The following is a 22,008-nucleotide window of genomic DNA, read 5'->3' on the forward strand; positions in this document are numbered from 1 at the left end:
GGTCAAGAAGGTGCTGCTGGGAGTTGAACCCAGGATCTCCTGTTTACGAGACAGGCGCTTTGACCACTAAGCTACAGCACCTGTGCTTCACTTGTCCTCAAATGATAGGTTTCCCTGGACTCATACTTTTGATTTGGTCAACACAAAAAGATGTGAAGGCGCTGAAGTTTTTTCTACATGTTCCAAAAGGCACTGCTGGGATTTGAACCCAGGATCTCCTGTTTACTAGACAGGCGCTTTGACCAACTAAGCCACAGCACCTTGCATTTCAGCACTTTGAACACAAGTCTTCTTTTTAACTTGATCATTACGTGCCATTGTGTATTTGATGTTGATGGAAAGTAAGACGAAAAATATTGTTCCCTGAGCGGGAATCGACCCTGGGCCGCGGCGGTGAGAGCGCCGAATCCTGACCACTAGACCATCAGGGACATGCTGGTGCTGCTTTTTTTTTCAATTGGACCTTTGACATTTGACCGTTGGCCCACGAAAAAATGACCATAGTCCCAAATGGCACTGCTGGGATTTGAACCCAGGATCTCCTGTTTACTAGACAGGCGCTTTGACCAACTAAGCCACAGCACCTTGGGTTTGGACGTATTGAACACGTCTGCATTTTAACTTGATCATTACGTGCCATTGTGTATTTGATGTTGATGGAAAGTAAGACGAAAGACATTGTTGCCAAATCCTGACCACTAGACCGCCAGGGATTTTCTGCTACTGCTTTTTCCGATTGGACCTCTGACATGTGAGCATTGGCCACTGCCAACTGTATTCACACAGGTCCTTTTTGTTCAGGCCAGCAGACTCCAACAGGGCCAGTGGCGCAATGGATAACGCATCTGACTTCGGATCAGAAGACTCTAGGTTCGACTCCTGGCTGGCTCGTTCTTTTCCTGCAGCAGCTTCAACAGGAACTCAGAAGAAATTGAAAATCAAGTGCTTGAAAGCCCACAAAAAACATGACCACATTAAATACCAATGACTCCGAATGGCAAGATTCCAGTTCGCCTCTCTCGATGTAGAACCCACGAGTGGGACTTTCTTTTTCTCCAAATTTTTCAAAAATTGTTTTGGCATAAAGTAGCAGAGCCAGTTGAGATAAGCAAGCATTCTGCCATACAGCAGAATGCTTGACTACCTCAGGTACTGTAGACAGTCAGTACAAGCTGAAGAAGGTGCTGCTGGGAGTTGAACCCAGGATCTCCAGTTTACTCAACAGGCACTTTGAACACAAAGCCACAGCACCAGCACCTTGTAGTTTACGAAATGAGAGCTTTCCCTGTACTTTCCTAGACACTTGTTCCCAAGAGAACCTTGGAAGGCCTTCAATCATGACTGCTGCTTTTGCTCGGAAAGTGAAAGCACTTAGGCGCTGAAAGATTTTCAGAAAGAACTTGAGGACCACGAAAATCCTAACCACTTTAAAATCTGCCCTCTTTCACGAGCACAAGCTTATGTACCATTGTGTATTTGATGTTGATGGAAAGTAAGATGAAAGCGATTGTTCCCTGAACAGGAATCAAACCTGGGCCGCAGCGGTGAAAGTGCCGAATCCTGACCACTAGACCACCAGGGAAGGCGCTGCTACTGTTTTTCTCAACTGCTGAATTGGACCTCTGACGTGAGCGTTGGCCACTGGCAACTGTATTCAAACAGGCCCTTTTGTTCAGACAAGCAGACACCAACAGGGCCAGTGGCGCAATGGATAACGCGTCTGACTTCGGATCAGAAGATTCTAGGTTCGACTCCTGGCTGGCTCGTTCTTTTCCTGCAGCAGCTTCAACAGAAACTCAAAAGATAGTGACTATGGATGGGAAGATTCCACTTTGGCTCTCTTGAATTCAACCCACACCGGCGAATCAACCTATACCTCAGATCCATCAGAAAGAAAGACAAAAGCGTTCGTTCCCTGACCGGGAATCGAACCCAGGCTGCGGCGGTGAAAACGCAGAATCCTGACCATTAGGTTCGACTCCTGACTGGCTCGTTCTTTTCCTGCAGCAGCTCGAAAGCCTCCGAAAAACAAGCAATCGTTCTGTTAAAATTAGTTGTAGTTTTCTTCTTCCTCCTTCCAAGTCGCCTTCAATGACCTTCTCTTGATCGAGGCTTTTGATTAGATTGACCTCAAGAGAATGTGAATGCACTCACTGAGGCTTTTACAAAAACCTTTAGCTGCCACTGCTAGGATTTGAATCTATATGAATTGAACAAAGATAGAAGAGGTTATTCATTTTGTCTTGACAAACCTTCATATTTGCGAGGTTTAGGCCCCGTTTACATGAAACCTAACCGAATCCCCCAAGCCACCAGGGGGCCCCAAAGTCCCCCTGTGGCCCCAAAGCTGCACGTTCCGCCTCCTCTGTAGGAGAATTAAAATGTCCGTTTTTATTTGTAGCTTTCTCATGTGTTCACACCCCTTATATCCTTAAAAATAAACCTCGGCTATAAATAAAATAAACTGCAATAATTAGCTGTGGCTGTTTTTTTTTTTTTTTTTTTTTTTTTAAATCAATTTATTTATTTATTTATTTTTGGCATTATCTGGCGTTGGACCGCACTGTCAAACAGTTAATGACGTAACGGGCCGGCGACGCCGACAGGTACGATGGGAATGATTGACAGCTAACATTCATTCCCGTTAGCAAGAGGATTGAAAAACAAAAACAAAAACAAACAAACACCACAATGGCATGAAAAAAAAAGGAAGAAACAGAAAACTGATGAAGAAAAACGGGCATAGGATAAAGGTAAGTTACTTGTTGATGATGTGGGCTGGAGAGATGGAGGTGAAACACATTTTTTCCCCCATCCAAGTTTGTTTATTTGTCCTGCTAACCAGCTAGCTAGCTAGCGTCGGATAACTGTTAGCTAACTGGGCTAATATTTGTTCGTCATGAACTCAGCTTTTTTGTTTGTTTTATGAAAGTTGGCTATGTCCTGCCAAATTGTCCTGTCTCGGCCATGGGAAATGACTCCAGACCCTTTTATTCAGATGCTAACAGGGAGGGAGGGCATGTTGTTGTAGTCATTGCCCTGTTATTGTTCAGTGGAAGTTGTCTCTCACATATTTGACACTTGATGTTATTTTAGCCTTACTTAGCATTCATTTACTAAGCTCAGTGTGTATTTTATAGGCCCCTAATTAGAAGCGTGCTACTGTTTTGTAATTCAAAGAACTATTTTATGGAAATATTTTATTAGGCATGTTGTTGACTATTTTAGACTGCTGTGGCAGTGGATCATTTATCTTAATTTTATTACTTTAACTAGTACAGTGTGTAAACTAATGTAAAAAAAAACAAACAAAAAAAAACTGAAAGTGACAATTTTGTAATTGGGTAAGAGCTTTAAAGGGACACTGGAATCACAGTGTTTAATATATATATATATAATTTTTTATTTCATTTTCCTGTATTACTGCAACATCACTGTAATAATAAAATAGGAATATGCACTCATGATTTATTTTGCTTGAGGAATGAATCAGGAATTGTATCTGCAGGAGCAATTCTAAAATATCTTGGAGCTCCAGACGTGGAGCCAGAGGGATCTCCCGAACATCCTGACCAGGAAGCTCCGGGACCACCACGCTCTTCAGAACCTCCTTCTGCCCAGGCGAATACTGTAAGTTATTATTGGGTGTTATGCTGATAAGTGTGAGCCTCAGGTAATTAAGCATTATTTTAAGTGTTGGTTTGTTTTCATTGTTGCACTTGTTGGTTTGTTGGATTTTATTATTTAAAGTAAACGTTTTTTTTGTTTACGAATACTTAATCTGTTCTATTTATTGACATATAGAGGATTCTTTTCCTTGTATTATAGTGTTTTTTTAATTAGTTTAACTTGCCTGAGTGGCTCAACTTAAGATATTTAATTTTATTACACTCATGAAGTGTAATAGATTGTGGCATCTGAGTAGACCATCTAAAGGGATAGGAATCTCTTCATCACAGTTTGACAAACTAGAGCCTAGAACATCGCATTAACTAGAACATTACAGTAACTAGAACATTGCATTAACTAGAACATTGCATTAACGAGAACATTGCATTAACTAGAACATCGCATTAACTAGAACATTGCATACAAGACCAAGGAGAAGGTGGAGTGATGGAGATGAGCGGAGCATGAGGACTGTGGTATACATCCTGTGCTTAGCTGCGCTCTCTAGTGGTGAGAAATAATCTACTGCCAACTTACCAACAAACTAGAAAAAAAAAGTATTGCTTCTGTAATGCACATCTTTTTTTTGTTTTTAAATATTTAACACAGCCATTATGTCTTCCTAGATAAAGCAAAAAGGGGGAAAACATAACGAATGATAAATATTAATGATGAGTAAAATTACTACCTACATGGAATCATTTTACATGGCCTGTGGGAAGCATCTCCAACTACTTACATGGGAAATTTAATTAGCAATAATGGAGTTTATACTTAATTATTACAATGACAGGAAATTAGATTTGTTCATTTTGTTCTTCCACAAATGAAAAAAAAAATCAATTTGTCTCAAAAAAGGAACTTTTTTTGTCGGCTGTTATTAAATTTAATCATTCGAACAAAAGAAAAAAAGACTAGCAGGTTTTTTTTTTGTTTTTTTTTTCAAAAGCAGCCAGTGTCAATGCTGTTGACGGTATTGAATGAGGAACATGACAAACTGTTGTCTACTGATCAAGACAGAAAAACATAAAAATTGTACATTTTTTCTCACTTATATGAAACGGTCAAATCATTTTTTTTTTTTTAAATGTGCACAAATCAGAAAGCACGCGACAGTAGGGTCAAACGCTTGCGTCAAATCTTTAAGCAGCTTATGCGTAAAGAATGCTGTCGAGTTGATAATTATGAGACGTTGCCATCAATCAGAAATATCTCATGTTGCTGCGGACACCGCGCAACCCACTGAGGAGCTCTTAAGTTTGTCGGCCTGTCATATTAATAAATCAGCACCTTATTAAGCAGGTGTGGTGTTCACATCACAGGACATAGGAAACACTTTCGGTCTTGCATACAGGAACTAACTGAAACATTAGAATATCGAGTAAAAGTTGTTTTATTTTGGCAATTTAACATAAAAGATGAAAGCGACACATTTTATTGAGCCATTCCACGCAAATTGACATCTCAAGCAGTTCCTTTTTGTAACTTTGCTCATTAAGATTTTCATAAAGATTTGACTTTATGTAACATTCTAATTTTCTGAATTTTTGAATTTGATTTTTTTTTTTAAGCTGCAAGACCTGATCAGCAAAATGCAAAGAAATAAAAACTGGAAATATATTGATTTGCATATTATTCCTTTATATAATATGTCACATTCACCTTTTAAGCTGAATTGCAGAAATACAGCAACCTTTTCAGGAGATTCTAATGTTCTGGGTAGAACCTGTAAGTGATCTCTGCGGTTCCCATTTGTTATATTTGCACATTTGTCTCCCATAACAAGAAACATATGAGTGGTGTGAAAGTCATGGATCACATGCAAAAAAGAAAAGGACAGCATGTGATCCATAGAGAAGAGTAGAATTACCAAGACAAGTAAATGCACTGCACATGTGGCTGGTTTCATATTCAGGCAGATATGCAATTACTGCAAGTTTTGAATTATTGAGTTAACCTGATGATGGGTCTGCCAGTGGGCTGATATCAGAGCTCCACCAGCAGCTGTTCCACAAAGTGAAACCCAGGCTGTTTGACCGAGAGGGGATAGAACTGTGTAGCAGAGGTGTCATAAACCAGTCATCTCTTAGAGACGGGAAGATAATTGGTCCGCACCGCTGATGCTGGGTGTCAGCAGAGGGAGGGAGGAGTCACAGTGAGGATGAGGAGGAGGAGGAGGAGGAGGAGGAGGAGGAGGAAGAGGACATGATTATCTCATTAGCGTGTTTCCATCATGCTCCTCCTCCTACGACTGATTCGATTGGAGCTCAGCGGGGTTTGGGAAGGAATCAGATGCATACATGGTGTCAGCTGTTATCACACATTAGCCCCAATCAATTCGACTGACGGTAACACATGGGGAAATGATTCTACTGAAGCTCCTGACCTTGTGTCAAGCAGAGTACGCTATTTGTTTTGTGTTATTTTGTGTTGTACAGTGTGTTATTTGTTTAACTAAAAAATATACACTCATCTTCCATTTTTCACTCCATGCCAAGAAATACACGTTTAAGCATTTTCATGCTTTTGCCATGCGGCTCTACGTCTCACCAGCAGGGGGCATTTGAAGACCTGGAAGTACAGTCATGCCTTTATTCAGGACACACCGTCATTATGCTCCAGCAAGCTGGCTTTCATGCTTTTTTAATCGAATGCCTTTTCTCCGTGAGGGGAAATAGCAAAATGCACCAGGCATTCCCAGCATCCTATTTAAAAATGATACCATTAGGAGAGCAATGATGAAAGGCCAACGCAGCAGGAGGGACGACAGGGAAGTGCCAACACAGAAGAGAGAGGGGGAAAAAAACAACCCCACAAAGAAAATCCTGGGATCACAGTCAGCTGTGAAAATGCAACAACAGATGCCACCTTTTGGGGGAAAAGAGATTACTGCTTATTTATTTGTTGGGAGCTCAGTGTTGAACAGCTCCCGTAGTCGTAGTTCACCAGTGGAGGAGGTTGGGCCCCTTTGAGCCGGGACTTGGCTGAGTTGACGGACAGACAGACAGACACGTGGACATTGGTGGCTGAGCCAACTGACACAGCAATGGAGAGCGAGGAAAGACGAATCAAGCACAAAATAAATCTTCTGTGTTTACTCAAAGCAGCCCGTAGAGCCGCACGGCGTCTGGCTGTCTCAGAGGAAATCACCGTCCCAGCAAAGGTTTGACTCTCAGAAGTTTCCCCTCAGCAAGTTTGTAACTGCAGCTGATGAAGATGATGAAGTGATGATGAAGTGATCCGTTGACAAAAGGTTGGTTTGAGAGAATCACCAGTGAGCAATGTAGAGAGCAATCACCCGTGTGCATGGATGTCCACTGTGTTCAGCAGGAATCAATGATCATTATTGGAATGAATCAATGTGTGAAAGGTGCACAGTGCTGCCTACCACTGGAGAAAGGAACAAGGGCGGAGGCGGCGGCATGGAGCTCTACCATGTGGCTGTGTGCACGTGTGCGAGTGCACGTGTGCGAGTGCTCGTATGCTTGTATGCTGTCGACTTTTCCAGTGCGTGCACCTGTTTGCTATGCAACAAGTCTGCGCGGCTCCTCTGTTGTGCTGCAGTTCTTGCACTTTGATTCTTTTTTTTTTATGGGGTGCGTGGGGGTGGGGGTGGTGTGTGTGTGTGTGTGGGGGGGGTGGGGTGGGGTGGGAAGGCAAATAAACAGAAATGCAAGGCAAAGCTTAAAGATCCTCTCGCCTGGCCTTCATTGATCTCAGTGCAGAGCTCTCCAGGGCCGTTATTACCAGCAGATGAATGGAGACGCAGCGCTGGGTGGTGGTGGTGGTGGTGGTGGTGGTGGTGAGGGGTTCAGGAGCAGAGCAAGGAGGCAGAGAGAGCAGCGCTTAGCAGCTCAGGTGAGGCGGAGGTGCTCCATCCTTTGAAAACTACCCCCCCCACCATAAAACTACAGCACTTGTCACACGTGGGAGAGGCAGGATGACATAGAGCACCGGGCAAGTTTCCCTTGTATTCCTCAGCACGCTGTCAGATCTTTTGTCAACATGTCAGATCTCGACTCCCCGCGCCTGCTGTACAGCAGCCTGCCGCGTGCGCCTCCCCGCCTGTCGAGCTTGTTTTTGCCGGCGCTCCCAGGCAGCCGGGGTTCATTACAGCGGCAGAGAGCGCCGGGGCCAGAAGTCCTTCACCAGCCGGAGAGATGTTCTCCTGGTTTAAAGCGCCGCCGCCGTAGGTCGAGGCTGCAGGTGGCCGTCGTCGTTGCGTAATAGATGTAACGTGGCCAAAGAAATCAGAGCAATCTAAATGTCTCAGAGCTGCCCTTGACTTTGGTGAGGAAGATTTTATTCATGGTTCTTTGAAAGAATAAAATGTCATGTTACAGGTTTTCTTGGGAGAAAAATGTCTCACACTGTTGAGCTCGGCTCCGAGATTTCTTCCGATGCGCCACGGCATCTCTGCAGCGTGTAGAAATGACAGCATGGATGGATTGGAAGCAGACAAACCGGGTCATTTTTAGGAGTGGGAGAGTGGCGACACCAGAAGCTCCGGCCCGCGGGCCATAGTTTGGCCATGCCTGCTCTAGAGTTTGGTGAAGGGAAATGAAATATGCTTTATGATCCAGCAAACAAAAAGGCAAGGCTGACCTACAACTGAAAGGGACCGCACGGTGCCGTAAAACTAAATAAGCAAACATAACTAAATAAGCAACTGTACTTGGTCGAAATTTTAGAAATATGGCTTTTATTTTGGCAAAAATCTGTCGTGGAACCGCAGCTCTAGATAATGGTATGGTGAAAAAGAGCACAAGGCGATCTGATTTTAAAATATATTTCAACTTGGCAACATTAGTAGACACAAACTAAAGCTGGGTTTGAAACAGCTGGGCCCTGCATAACTCCTCCCCCCCCCCTGAAAAATGAGAACATCAAGTGAAAGTTGTTTTATTTTGGCAGTTTAACATAAAAGATGAAAGCAACACATTTTATTGAGCCATTCCACGCAAATTGACATCTCAAGCAGTTCCTTGTTGTAACTTTGCTGATTAAGATTTTCAGCTTAGTAAAAGCACAAACCCACAAACTCAGAAAATTATTATAAAATTTGAGTTTTTTTTTTTTTTTTGAAGCTGCAAGACCTGATCAGCAAAATGCAAAGAAATAAAAACTTGAAATATATTGATTTGCATATTATTCCTTTATATAATATGTCAAACTCACCTTTTAAGTTGAATTGCAGAAATACTGCAACATTTTCAGGATATTCTAATGTTCTGACTAGTACCTGTACATACTCACATAATATTGAACGTCATAACTTCCCAAGTCACGGAGGAAGGGTCATCCTGTTGGCTTGTGACTCCTCGGAAAACATTTCTTTTCAATCCGTCCTCCTGCTCCTCCAGGGCGAGGCTTCGGTGACGACGGGCCTCGGCAGCGCGAGCTCCACGCCTCATCCTGAAAACACTTTGCACCCACTCAGCTGGAGAAGACGTACGATACCTCTAACGTGTTTAAGGAATCAAGGCACGCCGGCGGCCGCCTAACAACACGCTGTCTCCGTCTAGAATTCCACCGTGGCGTTGTTTGAACCATTTGGAGTAATTGCTGCGGCCTTTTCAGACGTGACACATTTCAGACGATACTTCAGCAAACCACCAAAATATTTTTATCGCTTCTAAAAGTGTGGGAAACACTTAAATGAGCAGCAGCCCATATCGATCGCAGGTGTTACAAATTAGACTATCAGTCAGCTCATTAGCCTGTATATCTTAACATGCCGCTAGCGTGCATAATCCTTCATCCACACAAGCACAAAAATCAATTGGACAAATGGGATGTTGATAGATTTTCAACCTCTTCAGCCTCTGGCCGCTGAGTGAAGAATTATTCCGACCGTGCTTTTTCTACAAACTCTGGAGAAACACGTCGTGCGAACGAAATGACAAAGAATTGCAGTGGTTAGAAAAAAAACAAAAAACAACCCACATATGTTTGAATCAGTGTCAGGATATTGCATGAATTGTGTGTGAACGCTGAAACACGGAAAACCACTAACTGGGATTTAACTACGCAGTATAAGTGTAGTATTTTATGACGTACAGATATGTCAAAGATTTTACGTGTCGCAAAATAGTTAGACAAGAGCAGTCTAACCAAACTGAATACTAACTAAAACCTCCAAGTATTAATATCTGACTTCAGCCCTGAGCACTGGCACTGGATGCACAGGCCAGTCTGCAAATAAAAGGAAGAAGCAGAATAAGTAGCGTTGGCAGCAAACAGCCCTTCGAATAATTAGAAAAAAAATACCTTCATAATAATCAAAGGAGTAATTGCGTTCAACTGCATGGAAGAGCAACAAAGCTCTGCGGCTAAAATGTCGCTGAGGTTTCAGATTAATTGCACTTTTCCTTGAGGCACCGCTGCCTAGACGTGTGTGACATTGGAGGAATTCTCCATGTCGTGACCTTAAGACTCAAGGCTACGGGAAGATTTAATCTCAGGTTGAATGTTTTATATTATATTGTTATTAACATAAATTATTTAAATGAATGTGTGATGCTTTAAAGTAAGGCTGTCGCCTCAATGGCGATTTTGAAAAGATTTAAAAAAAATAATCAGCAAGCCAATCAAAACCAATATAATGTAATAATAAAGTGAATGGTTTGTTCTGTCGTTCTGCCAAACTTGGAAGAAATGATATGAATGGCAAGTCAGTAACAAAAGAACTTCCGTCATTTCAAGATAAAGGGCTGAACACCGCGGGGCTCCAAAGACGCTGATTTGGTTGCGACTTTGCTTTTGTTCATTTTCAATTGACATTAAAGCAACATGTTTTCTACATATTCCATCATACATTCTTTTCCTCCTATGGGGGCGGCGGCTCACCAAAACACTCCATCCATCTGCTGCTGCTCCTCTGCTGAGCCCTGCCACCTCGTCTTCACGTCGAGCGTGAAACAATATTTCAACCGCGTCTTATCACTGTTTCAAGCGTAAATGCCTTCAGTTTCACCGACAATTCCATTCAACCAAACTGAGTGTTACGTCTATGCCCCACGTTCCATTGACTTGGCAAATGAGGTCCTGAAGCGACAGCTTTGATTCCTGACTGTCAGAAAACTGTTATGATGATGTCATTATTCATATATGAATGACAGTCATGCACTGCCAGAGTCAGGTCCATGTGTCGATTACAGCTCTTCCCAAGGTGTTGGACAGACTGAGGGTTGGAGGTTGCCAGAAGCACAGTTGATCACTTTCTTGTACGTGCGTGTGCATGTGTTTGAGAGAGAGAGAGAGGGGGGGGGGGGGGGGGGGGAGGGAGAGAGAGAAAGAGAGAGAGAGAGGGGGGGGGCGGGAGGGAGGGAGAGAGAGAGAAGGAGAGGGAGAGAGAGAAAGGGAGAGAGCGAAAGAGAGAGGGAGGGAGAGAAAGAGAGAAAGAGAGAGAGAGAGAGAGAGAGAGAGAGAGAGAGAGAGAGACAAAGAGAAGGAGGGGGACCGAGGGGGAGGGGGAGAGAGGGAGAGAGAGAGTGGGGGAGAGAGAGGAGGGGAGAGAGAGGGAGAGAGAGGGAGAGAGAGCGAGAGAGAGCGAGAGAGAGAGAGAGAGAGAGAGGAGAGAGAGAGAGAGAGATGCAAACGGCGACAGCACCCCTCCGACTCTTTATCTGATGAGACAGAACTGAGAGAATTGTGTATCAGCAGGCTGGGTGAGGGCTGACAGATGCCACATGCTGTGTGATCAGATTGGGTGAGTGACATCCACAGATGCTGTGATGAAGGGAAGAGAGCTGCCGAGGCCGCCTTGAGTGCCCTCGCTCACTTACAATCTCTCTGAGGAATTATGAAATGTCTGAAATTATATAATGATACTTAAGTGCACTCAGCCGGTATTTTATGGCCGGTCAGTGTTAAGTGTATTTGCTTTATGGATAGCGTAGTCCCATACCTTGCCTTTACACATCCTCTTCTCTATAGTGTTGTAGCACTGCAGGTTGGTCTCAGTCTCCAGAACACTTTTCAAGGGGTTCGGTCTTGTCTCGGACTCTGAGGCATTTTTCACTGGGTCTGGTCTCGGTCTCAGACTGGACGGACTGGGGGTTTTTGATCCAGACCCAGTGGAGACTCAGCCACCACTGTAATGACACGATAATAACAGAAAAGAATCGAGCTGCTGCTGTGTTACGCTCTGTTGGAAATGGTTCAAAACAGTTGGCAAAGCGGCAAAATTATTTAAAAGTTTAAAAGTGATATAGCTCTCTATTGATACATGAGAAAAACCACCTCATGAGGGTGTAAAGACCTTTTAGTGATATTTGAGATGCTTTCCAAGTGGAGCCGTTTCCATCACCGTTTTTTATTGTGATATTTTATGCACAATTCTAAGATTAATGGAAGTGCAGTGATTGTCTTTGAGTGTGGCTCCTCTTCGCATTCCGCTGCTGCTGGTGTGAGTGTGTCAGCATGTCTGGCACGTGGATAGGAACTCATCCAAGTGCATACAGGTACTACCCGGAAAATGAGAACATCCAGTAAAAGTTGTTTTATTTTGCCAATTTAACATAAAAGATGAAAGCAACACATTTCATTGAGCCATTCCACGCAAATTGACATCTCAAGCAGTTCCTTGTTGTAACTTTGCTGATTAAGATTTTCAGCTTATTAAAACCACAAAGCCACAAACTCAGAAAATTATTATAAAATTTGAGGTTTTTTTTGAAGCTGCAAGACCTGATCAGCAAAATGCAAAGAAATAAAAACTTGAAATATATTGATTTGCATATTATTCCTTTATATAATATGTCACATTCCCCTTTTAAGTTGAATTGCAGAAATACTGCAACCTTTTCAGGATATTCTCTTTGTCTGGGTAGTAGCTGTATAATGACAACAGCTGTACACGACTCTGTCAACGCTAAGATACGGGTGTTTGTCTTACGCCTTCTTAACACCCTTCTTAAGACCGCTCTTCAGATCATTCTTTAAGAAACTCTTCCAGGGAGCTGTCCAGCACCGCGGTGCTGACGGCAGACCACTTTATCGCCGCACCCTCACACACAGCGCCGCCACCCAGAACACCGCCTCCCTGTTATCAGACACGCAGGTGACCAGGAGCGAAGCGGGGGGATCGATGTCACGGCTGACACTCCGTGCCGTCCTCCACCGCCTCTAGGAAGCTCCCTGCTGCGGAAGAAATGCAGCGTCTCCCCCCCCCCCTCCAACCCGAGACCTCCGGGCTCAGAGTGAAATTGCACCGGGTCGCCCTGCGGACGTGCGGAGACACCAAAGTGAAGTTGCTTTTTGTGTCTCCGCGCGGGGCAGCTGCTGCTTGAGTCGAGCAGCCCGGCCTGACCGCACGTCTCGTGGGCTGAAGTGCCGACGGGCAGACGCATTAGCGCGGACAGTTTGGCGACGAGCGGAGAGAATATGCGGTGCGGCAGCCACGGCAGTTAAAGCGGACAACCAAAACGCAAAACAATCATGAGTTGAATTTGACAAGCGATTCCGTGCACGGCTGGAATGTGTGAATTTGAAGTATGGATAAAAGAGGAATGCGGATAGTGTTGCACTGGGTGATGTAGCCGCAGGAGCATCAACCTGGAGACAGATTGCTTTGTGGAATGTGCAAAGACAACATGTATAAAGTCCAATTAGTGCATGAATACGAGCTAATGGTTTCTCTTTTAGCGATTTAAATTCAAAGCTTGTTTCTCTCGTGTTTTATTATTTCTCTTCCTACTGTTTTTTTTTTTTTCTAGCTGCTCTGTGCTGTTTTTTTTTTTTTCATTATGGCTCTTTCTCTGCAGCTTGTTATTTATGCTGGCTGTAACTGGGACCTGAGTGCAATTTTTCATACCATCTCTTGTGCTGGTACGACAAAAAAAAAAAAGCTCCTTGAATCTGAATAATAAGAATAAGAAGCAAAAAAAAGTGTTGGACCACACTTGATGTTATTTTGTGTGTTGCTGAAACTATATTGGATTTCAAGAAAGGCTTTGAAGTCGGAAGAGGAGCGTCTACAAAATAGTTCATTTCTCAGCCTGTATTGCAGATAGAAACAAAACTACAAAAACATTTGGCAGCTTAGTTTATCTTGGCTGTTTAGGAAATAAAAAACAAGAGTAGTAGTAGTAGTACTTTTATTGATCCCTTTAGGGGGGTGTCTGTCAGGGAAATTGACATCTCCATCACGTCACAGCACTGTACACACACCATAGACCGTTATATATATATGTATATATATATATATATATATATATATATATATATATATACATATATATACATATATATATATATATATATATATATATATATATACATATATATATATATATATATATATATATATATATATATATGAAAATACGAAAAAATATAGAAATATGACAGATAGAAGAAATATAGAAATATACAGAATAAATAAGATAAATGCAAATGTTCTTATGTGCCTGTGGGTACCTGAGAGTGGTTCCGTATATGTGAAATTGCACGGGAAAAAAAGATGTACAATACATTACACTCAATAAAATGAAAAAAAAATCTTTTTCTTTTTTTTTTTAAACTTGACTTTGCTCAGCCCATCCTGCCATGTTGTGAGACATTTCAATTACAGACCAGATAGAAATACACCATCCAGAGAACCAAATTCAGCCCAAATGAAATCAAGCCAAGTTTTCTATTACGTCTTCAGCCAGGGCTCATTCGATTGTAGCGCTCCTGGAAGACATGCATTTGAAATATTTTTTAAAGTTTTAATTTGTTACTATGTAAATCTTGTGCCACTTCCCTGTCATGGCATCTGCAAAGCGGATGGAGCTTTAACACGAGTCACAGTGAAGCGCAGTGGCGAGAGCGCTGACACGCAGATGACGGCAGCCTTTGAGTCTAAAAGGATTACACTGTCACTGTGAACGATGAATATGTCATTCTTGTTCCAGCAGATTTTCAGCATTGTTGTCGCTCTCGCTTCTCTTTTTTCCATCTCTGCCCTGGTGTTCCTCAAACTCGGCACCGCCGCCGTCCTTTTGTCTTCTCCTCCGCTGCGAAGCCTGAGCAGCGTCTCCTCGTAGGGCCTTTGCATCTCAATTATATCTCGGCTATAATGCAATCAGCCCGGCTGTAATGGGCAATATTGCCTTGCATAACTCACTCATAACTCATTTGCAGAATTAATTGCTGCATTAGACGCCGAATGTCCCCGGTGGCAAGCAAACTCCGCTGATAAGAGATTTCATTAAGTTGCCTTGTTTACAGCAGCAGCAGCAGCAGCAGCAGCAGCGGCGGCAGCAGCAGGGCTGCTATTCAGAAGGATGCAGCCTGCTGTTGTCACAACATACGACTCAAGTGTCATAGAGAATGCAATCAAAGCCGGTAGCCAAACTAGAGACATGCAGTCCAAAGACAAAAACAGATCCTAACCTAAAAAAAACTAAATATGGCAATAAGAAACATGGTGATGGAAACGGCTCAGCTTGGAAAAACCCTCTCAGATACGGCTGAAAGGTTTTGGCGCTCTCATGAGGAGGTTTTTGAGACGCAACCATATTGAGGAATATCGCAAAAGTGTCATGGAAACACTTTTTTTCCGCGTTTATGTACGTGCTCACGTGACCGGTTCACTGACCCGTGAAAATGGCGCGTTTGGACGGAGGAGGAGGAGGAGGAGACGGAATATTTTTTTTTTTTTACAAGTAATTGAAGAGAAAAGTATAAGAATCGTTCTTGACAGCAAACAAATGTAAACAAACTAAAGCAAGCGCAACTCTCGTCAAACGACGAGATTTGACGAAAGTTACGCTTGCTTTCCGGCTGATGCGCTTCACACCATTCAATGGAAACACCTGCAAATCAGCCAACTGTACTTTGTCGAAATTTTCGAAATATTCACTTTTATTTTGCGACAAACCGTACTGGAAGATAGTGTTGTACTATACATATACAGTATGGAGCAAAACGCATACGCATCTCGATGAGTGCTATACCCCAAAGCAATCAAATCAGTATCTGTTTGCTCACACAGCTTTGTATGCTTTTATTTTCTTGTTCTCCATAGTAATCAATCATCATGGGAATGTGATTAAGTTGATGGTCGGTCAGTGCCCAATTCATTTTCGCTGGGCTGTTAGTTTTGTCAGGCTCCAGGAAGGGTACTAAAAGAATGTTGACTATGTACAGTAGTGTGCATTTATCCTTTGTGTACTGTAGATAAATGCACAGATATACAGGTTGAGTCCTCCTCTGTTGTGTAGCTGTGTAACACTGACAAACACCACCACACTGACAGTCTCTGTCTTCTACTCTTTGCTCCGGTATGGGCACCAAGCCAGCACATCAAATGTCAGAAGATTGGGGCTGCAAATGGATGACTTCCTTCCACAGCGTTATATTATTTATCTCCCCCCTCCTCAAAGGTAATAACTAGAGGGACATGCATAATTTAGTGTAAATCAGGACTTAGATTACTGTCATATGAAAGTGGTTTAATGTGTTTAAAGTAACTGCTTCGTCATCTCCCTCATCCCTCCCTGAGGTGCCTGTCAGCTCCAGGACCAAAGCGCTGCGATAACAGGGCTGCTTCTGGGAGTCTTTATTTTAAAATGTATTGCGCATTCATTTTGACACTCCTGCTCAAAATTCATGAAGCTTAGCTGTTTATCTCAGCCAAAAAAAGAAACTCATCTTCTTCACTGTTATAATAAGTAAGTGCAACTGCTTCTCTATTGTGTCAAAAATAAAGCTAATCTCTTTTTTTTTTTTTTAAAAAATGACTTGTGTAACTCAAGAGGGGGGATGAGCTACACACCCAGTGTGGATTTGCTATGTGGACCAAGGGGAATCTTATTTATTTATTTATTTATTTATTTATTTATTTATTTATTTATTTGGTTGAAAGTCATTCACCATCCTTCACTGTGGTACCCTGGTGTCCTCCAGCAGCCCCACAATGCAGTTCAAATAGCCAGAGCGTCTCACATTTCAATCATTTGTTAACATTCAGTCGTCTTTGGCAACTTCCTCAAAATTAACCTACAGTTACAGCTACTACCCAGAAAATGAGAATATCCTGAAAAGGTTGCTGTATTTCTGCAATTCAACTTAAAAGGTGAATGTGACATATTATATAAAGGAATAATATGCAAATCAATATATTTCAAGTTTTTATTTCTTTGCATTTTGCTGATCAGGTCTTGCAGCTTAAAAAAAAAAAACCCTCACATTTTATAATAATTTTCTGAGTTTGTGGCTTTGTGGTTTTAATAAGCTGAAAATCTTAATCAGCAAAGTTACAACAAGGAACTGCTTGAGATGTCAATTTGTGCGGAATGGCTCAATAAAATGTGTTGCTTTCATCTTTTATGTTAAACTGCCAAAATAAAACAACTCTTACTTGATATTCTAAGTTTTCGGGTAGTACCTGTATTGGGTGCCTCGCAAGCAATGTGTAGCAACTCTACTTAAATTGAGTAAATAAAAAAACACAGCTGAAAAAGTGACTGTATCACATCATCATTGACTAACTAGTACCATGTACTGCAATGCACTGTACTGTAATATGGCTGTACCATGTATTACATGCTTATTACAGCATGGTTATGGCAGACAGCTGTGATGGACATTTCTATAATCTCAATTGTACAATCTCAATCTCAAATTTTGTACCAGATCTCAAATCTGTACAAAAACATATTTTTGAAATTACAATCGCTTTAGAAGTATGGTGCACTTACACTTACGCTTACACATACGGCATTTGCAGCCGCGGTCCATCGTTTGTGGATCTGGCCCAAAACGATGTCCTTCCAAGATAAAAGTATCATCCACATTGTTACCACCTTGAAACTCTGTGCTGCCACTCAGACAATGTCTTCTTCAGGTACACGTCTTCTAATGGGCTTGGCATTTCAAACATTCTGGTCGTTACAACAGGAAAATAATTGAGGCGCAAGCTTGACCTACAGCAAGTTTGTCCGCTTGAAAAAAGTAAAAATGTGGGCCTATTTCTAAGGAAGCCTGGTGTGGACAATCCAGCCCACCTGGAACAGCACGTTTCACATTCAGGGTGAACACGCAAGTAAATCAGCAAAAGAAAGACGAGCATGAGGTATCCAGGTTTGTGCTCGCAGGCCACCGTAGTTCACTGGCACGCACGCTCATGAGAGGGACAATGAGAAAGTGAAGGAACGCTGCAATCTAAAATGTAACCACTTGATACCGCCGTTTCCTCTTCAAAAATCTCTACATATTACACACTCAACCTTCGACGCGTACGTTTTGAAAGTTTCTGAAAATCCCCTTTTTTCATCTCTAAACGTTCAGTGACGTGGCTACGTCTTCAGCTCGTACTCTTTTGATTGAGGTGACTTGCTTTCAAACTGTCGCCGAGCGAGTAACAATGCTGCCAGTTTGTGAATTATGTACGAGGCGAGCGGAGTTTGCGTGTGCGTGCCCGGAGATGAAAGAAATCCCCGATTCCGGCGTTTGGCGACATTAAGACGGGCAAGGATGCAGCTGCGGCATGCAAAATGTACGACGTTGTCTGAAGCAATCATGCAGCCTATCAGGTGGCGAGGCAGTATCCTGGAGGCAGCGGAATACTGATGAGCCGTCTGCGGGGAAAGACAAGCCGCTGAACTCTGGCTCCAGTGATAAGGATGGGGGGAGTGTGTCAGTGCATTGGCAGTCATTACATATTTACTTGTAAAAGAAACCTGCACGAAGGTGGCAGGCAAGGCAGAGCGTGCACTTGCAAATGCACGCACACACACACACACACACACACACGCGCACGCGCACACACACACACACACACACACACACACACAAACACACACAATAGCTGCAGGCTGAAACTAGTACCCGCACACAATTTCCCTTGAGCTGTCAAGTCAAGTGATGCAGAGTTATTACACGTCGCAAGAATTAAATACCTATGACAGTGACTCGCACGCAGTATTGACAGATGCTGTGGCCGCACACTGCAGATGGAACAGCACGGCCATCAAGGAGGTCCTGCCGGCAGTCTTAATTGTTCCTGATGATTTCAAATGGCCCGATCACCACTGGGAGTCAGACAAAGCGCCACTTTCACGCTCGTACCCAGAGATCCGCAGCACTGGGACAAGATGTGTTCCTGAGTTCTGCAAGAGTCAGTATGAGGTGGAAGGAGATCATCAATCATAACTGGTACAGACTGACTGAACAAACGTTCAGTCGACCTGTGAGAAAATTTTGCTTTACGAAGCCTTATTCATTTGCGTCAAATCACTCAATGGAAAAGTTGCATTTGTTTTTTATTTTTATTTAAAAACATTTTCCTAAAATTTGCTCGACATTTTCTATTCAAACGGATTGAACGTTAATATTCACAGTAACAATATTTTGACCTGACTCGCCTTGTCCATTGATTGTGACAGAGAGTTGGCTGTCTACACTATTTTATTTCACATTGTTGCACCCACAGCATTTTATCAGAAAATAGTTACCCTGTGCTCCAGGCGAGAGGGGCAAAAGCGATTGTAAACAAAAATTTCAGTTCTGATCACACTTAAGTGCATTTCTTGGAGGAAGTTACAGTTAGGGTACAGTATTGACTGGTGGTTGTCATTTTTAATGTCAACGTTGCTTCGGTAACTTTAAATATAATTAGAGCCGCTGCTGGAGAGAAAAAAAAAATCACACGCTTCTCCTTCATCCTTCATTCAACAAAGCATTCGCAGTATTAAAATGATATCATCAATGTGTGGCAATGTGTAGCAGTGTGTTCCATCTCCATGTAGTCTCATAATGTGTGTGTGTGTGTGTGTGTGTGTGTGTGTGTGTGTGAGATCACCTCATGTCTGAGCATGTGTCCTCAGATGTCCCAAAGTTTTCCCAAGGATGTAATTAATTAGTTGTAGCCATTGTAATAATGTCAACATCTAAGTGCTTTATTCCATGCATCATAATCAGCTTTATTATCCGAGCCTCAGTCCCAATTCAATATTACTCCTGGCATCTTCCTCCAGCAGCTCGGCGCCACGCAGGCAGCGGCAGGATGAACGACTCTGCTTTGTGTGCCGCCACTTCCTCATCAGGTGATAAGACCGCACTGATTAAAGAGATTACTTGGGGCTGACGTGTCAATAAATCACTTCTACGGCTTTTGTGAGGGGCTGCACTGCAGAACAGAGAGCCTCTCGGAGATGGAATTGTTTGCTTATTGGAGCTAAAAAGCTCCGAGTGCAAAAGCTAAAGAGGCAACAAGGGGAAATGATAACAACAACGAAAACAACCCCCTCTTTTTTTTACGTTTATTTTTACTCCTGTTGTCAAAGTAGTAGCCTTGACAGTTGGGGCCAATTCCAATTCCTCCCTTAACTCCTCAGTCTCAACCCTCGCCCTTAACCCTCAATCTTTGGCCCTCAATCTTGGCCCTCAAAAATAAGTGTAAGGGCTATCTTGTGACTTAGAAATGGGACACCCCGTAAGTGCAGTTACGTCTTCAGACTGTGGGGGGCGGCCTTAGGCCAAAGCTACGTCCAGTCTGTCAAGAAGACGACGACGAAAAAGAAGAAGTCCTCCGTCGCTACACAACGAGGTATTCAAGTAACGTGAAGCCACTGACAAACATCGTAAAGTAAAAACAAAATAAAAAAAAAATGTTACGCAACAGCGATGTCAATAACCCATAAAAAAAGTGTTAAACTAAGACAATAAAATGGTTTCCTAATATTTATATCTTTATTAACTAAGAAAATACTTTCATTTGTAGCTCGCTTTTTTCGTCGCCATCTTTTTCGAAGATGTCTTGGCGAAAGTACGCAATGCCTTCTGGGTAGCCCTCACTCCCAAGGGTGGTGCCGGAGAATCTCAATATTGAGGGCGATACAGCCCTTAAACTCCTCCCTCAACTTGACCTTCTGAGAATCGCGACAGCACTTGCACTTCGCGGGAGCGCGCATGTTTGAGATTGAGGGTTGAGATTGAGGGTGAAGGGAGGAATTGGAATTCACCCTTGATCTCATCTTCCAATCTTTTTTAAATGCATGTCAGCGTTAGGACTCAGAGAGCGCAAGACCCTGTGACTCTGAATGAGGTTGAGTATTAGGTATCAGATATTAATGTTTCCTCCATAAAGACTCTTATGATAACACTGCCAACACTACCTTGCTACTAGAACTTGTACCACTTCACACTTGGTTCAACCTCGTGCTCGCGCAGGCTTGGGCAAACTGTGGCCCGGGGGCCGTATGCGGCCCACAAAGCTTTTTAATCCGGCCCGCCAACCTTGAAGAAATGATGTCAATAGTCAGTTAGTCGTAAAATAGCTGCATTTCATCCAATGTTTCACAAAAAGAAAAAGGAAAAACAAAGTCAAGGCAGGTTTCATATTAAGTCTTGTTGAGACGATGTGATTGGTTCCTCAACAATTCACCAACTATTCATTAAAATAAACACACAAACACACAACACTATCAAAGCATTGGAGTGGCTACACATCCAGCTGCTATACACATCAGTCACCAGCAGTGGACAGCAGAACAAAATTAACACATTCTTCACACAGACAGAGGTTTTACCCACTAAATAGAAATACCGGCTCATTTTGCCACAGAGGAGCCTCGTCTATTGAGATAGAACGTTGGGTCCGCAGATTCATGCCTTATAGATGGTTTACAGTGCACGCGGTAACGGCTCTCATGTGATTGAAGTAATTTATTCACGCAAACGGGTCATCAAAATGAGTTAGGAGAGAAATTAAATCAAATGTATTGAGAGGGCAGCAAAGACCTCAACAGCAGCCGTCGATGCATCTGCTGTCTAAATACCTCCAGCATCCAAGATGCAGTACGAGTCCTGCAAAACATCTGCAGAATAGCTGCCCGTCTCAGCTAAACGTTGTAACAGCAATGCATTATATACAGAAAAGGAAAAAGTTGTACTTTTTCAAGGTTTATTTGCCATGTGTAGAAACATTTTGACGGAAACCAAGCTTGGAGGAGTTTCTCCAGATCTTTGCTGGAAGGTTCCTGTCCTGAGTGTTTTCTGCTTCAAGATATTTACAGCCTGACTGTTTTTTAGAGAAGAGATCAAGATAAGATAGAATGAGAGTGGTGTTTATTCACCCTTTAAAAGTAGCATTGCAGGAATGGACAGGTTGTGAAAAGCAGTAAATGTGTAGCACAACGTAAACTTTGCAGCAAAAGGCTCATATCTGCGTCAAAGAATTTTTGCGTTATTCTATTAAACTTGTGTCTTTCAAAAACAGCCGCTCAGCTCCGTCCTTCCCTGAATTATTAAATGTACATTTAATCTGCTCAGCTTTTCCTTCTGTTTCCTTTTATAATCTGCATGGCAGCAGAAGTGACTGGGAGATAACATTTCATAACATGTCAT

General features: G+C 42.7%; 5 non-coding genes across 5 annotated transcripts; 2 read left to right on the forward strand and 3 right to left on the reverse strand.

Annotated features, from left to right (window-relative positions):
- Window positions 1-8: 8 nt before the first annotated feature.
- trnat-cgu (transfer RNA threonine (anticodon CGU)) lies at window positions 9-81 on the reverse strand. Its single transcript has one exon. It is a non-coding gene; the product is annotated as a tRNA-Thr (tRNA).
- A 106-nt stretch (window positions 82-187) lies between these two features.
- Window positions 188-261, reverse strand: trnat-agu (transfer RNA threonine (anticodon AGU)). The gene has a single exon. It is a non-coding gene; the product is annotated as a tRNA-Thr (tRNA).
- A 250-nt stretch (window positions 262-511) lies between these two features.
- Window positions 512-585, reverse strand: trnat-agu (transfer RNA threonine (anticodon AGU)). Its single transcript has one exon. It is a non-coding gene; the product is annotated as a tRNA-Thr (tRNA).
- A 233-nt stretch (window positions 586-818) lies between these two features.
- On the forward strand, window positions 819-891 carry trnar-ucg (transfer RNA arginine (anticodon UCG)). Its single transcript has one exon. It is a non-coding gene; the product is annotated as a tRNA-Arg (tRNA).
- An 802-nt stretch (window positions 892-1,693) lies between these two features.
- On the forward strand, window positions 1,694-1,766 carry trnar-ucg (transfer RNA arginine (anticodon UCG)). The gene has a single exon. It is a non-coding gene; the product is annotated as a tRNA-Arg (tRNA).
- The last annotated feature ends 20,242 nt before the right edge of the window (window positions 1,767-22,008 follow it).

Source organism: Nelusetta ayraudi, unplaced genomic scaffold (genome assembly GCF_046127955.1).
Source record: "Nelusetta ayraudi isolate G7.1 ecotype Tasmania unplaced genomic scaffold, CSIRO-AGI_Nayr_v1 ptg000084l, whole genome shotgun sequence".
Taxonomy (NCBI): Eukaryota; Metazoa; Chordata; class Actinopteri; order Tetraodontiformes; family Monacanthidae; genus Nelusetta; species Nelusetta ayraudi.